The sequence below is a fragment of the Bubalus kerabau genome, chromosome 15 (assembly GCF_029407905.1).
Source record: "Bubalus kerabau isolate K-KA32 ecotype Philippines breed swamp buffalo chromosome 15, PCC_UOA_SB_1v2, whole genome shotgun sequence".
NCBI lineage: Eukaryota > Metazoa > Chordata > Mammalia > Artiodactyla > Bovidae > Bubalus > Bubalus kerabau.
In genome coordinates, this window is record NC_073638.1 from 35,218,611 (window position 1) to 35,220,874 (window position 2,264).

Here is a 2,264-nt window from a genome sequence, read left to right on the forward strand (position 1 = left end):
AACAGTAAAAACAGTATCTAGATCCATGTTACAATGACAATAATTTCAAAAGTCCTCTCAATTCAGTTCAGTTCAGTGGCTCACTCGTGTCCGACTCTTTGCGGCCCCATGAATCGCAGCACGCCAGGCCTCCCTGTCCATCACCAACTCCCGGAGTTTACTCAAACTCACGTCCATCGAGTCAGTGATGCCATCCAGCCATCTCATCCTCTGTCGTCCCCTTCTGCTCCTGCCCCCAGTCCCTCCCAGCATCAGGGTCTTTTCTAATGAGTCAACTCTTCACATGAGGTGGCCAAAGTACTGGAGTTTCAGCTTTAGCATCAGTCCTTCCAATGAACACCCAGGACTGATCTCCTTTAGAATGGACTGGTTGGATCTCCTTGCAGTCCAAGTTTTACTTTAAAAAGTAAACTATCTCTACTGAGAAAGCTGTATAATATCCTAAGAACAATAATTTTACTCCCACTTACCAATCCTTGGGTTTCCCTGGTGGCTCAGACAGTAAAGAATCTACCTGCAATGCCAAAGACCTGGGTTCGATCTCTGGGTCAGGAAGATCCACTGGAGAAGGGAAAGGCTACCCACTCCAGTATTCTTGCCTGGAGAATTCCATGGACAGAGGAGCCTGGCGGGCTACAGTCCATGAGGTCACAAAGAGTCGGACATGACTGAGTGACTAGCACTAGCAATCCTTAAAAAAGGAAAGAACAAACTAGAAACAAAGTAGTAGGAAGTATTTGTTCCATAGATTATAAGAATTTAGCGAGAAAAAAATTCAGTCGTGCTGCAGTAAGGAACATTATCAAGTAGTGTGTGCTACATTCATAATTCTTGTTTCTGTTCAGCAAAAAACTAAAATGTGCAATGACTGTAGTTTTATAAATCTTATTCCCAAGCACTAGATTTTTATTTTTATTTTATGAAGTTAAAAAAAAGATAACCTCTTGTTCCCCCTAAGGAATAGACAGAATATCCAGAAAGCAGAGTCGCTTTATAGATCTCCTATAAAACTTCACTATGATAGATGTTTACCTGAAATACTTGCAAAACTGAGTTTGTACTTTTACTCACTCTAAATAGATCTGACTCACAGTGTTTACACATCCTTCTCTAACTTTTATGATTCTTTTTAAAAAATGTATATTTGCACCAGCTCTTAGTTGTGGGACACAGGACCTTCAGTCTTTGATGTGGCATGTGGGATCTTTATTTGTGGCATGCGAACTCTTAGCTGCAGCATGTGGGATCTAGTTCCCTGACCAGGGATCGAACCTGGGCCCCCTGCATTGGGAGCATGGAGTCTTAGCCACTGGACCACCAGGGAGGTCCCTCTAGCTTTTATGATCCTTTTAATGTAGACATTTTCTAATGACATCATGAACTTTCCCAAGCAACTCACCCTTTTGTGGTGCCATACAAATACATTGGACATGATACAATGAAACTGGCAGAAGACTGCAGTAGTAGGAAGGCATTAGCTGACATTCCAAAGTGGTAACAATTCATGACGTAAAGGGTGTGGCCAGGCAAATTCAAAAATGTAGAAGATTGTTAGTATAGTTCCTGCTATCACAAAAGAGGGGTAAAACTTGATGCTTAAAGGGGTGGACAAACTGAAATTACTAAAGGGTAGTGCAAAATAATTCTTCACAAGAGGAGAAGGATGAGTCCTTATTTGGGAAACTAGTAATGTCAGAAGGAGATGGAACAGTCCTTTATTCCTTTAAACATGATATCATAGAAAACTAGAAAAGTTTTGGGACTAAGGTTACCAACTGGTGCCCAGGGGTACAATTAGACCTATAGACACATGGTATTGGCCTGCCTACAGAGTTGGGGTTTCTCCCAACTAGTTACCAAATCACAAGTTTTCATAATAAAAATTAGGATGTCTGGCTTCTCTTGAAAATGTTGGCATTCTGACAATCCTTAGCCTGCATTCCTACATGGCAGCAACTGGCTGGAGCAAAGTAACAGCTTCTCTCTTTGGACAAGGCAGATAGTTTTTACAATCCCCACTTGTCAGTTTTACTTATATCATCCACCTAGCACTTGTAGGCATTTAAGTGTGTGACACTGGTTTGGGGAATTCCATTTAATAAAGAGATGAATCAACATTGTAGGAGGGGAATCTATGACATAAGATATATAGACCTTAGAAAATTCATTCCGACCAGAGTAGAAGCAGCAGAATGTTTATATCATGCCATTTTAATCCCAATAGTATTCTTTCTAAACCTGCAACTCTAACCTCAGAGCATTTG

The 2,264-nt window shown here is 41.0% G+C and overlaps 1 non-coding gene across 1 annotated transcript; it reads right to left on the reverse strand.

The window, feature by feature from the left end:
* Positions 1 to 1,251: 1,251 nt before the first annotated feature.
* On the reverse strand, positions 1,252 to 1,324 carry TRNAW-CCA (transfer RNA tryptophan (anticodon CCA)). Its single transcript has one exon. It is a non-coding gene; the product is annotated as a tRNA-Trp (tRNA).
* Positions 1,325 to 2,264: the final 940 nt, after the last annotated feature.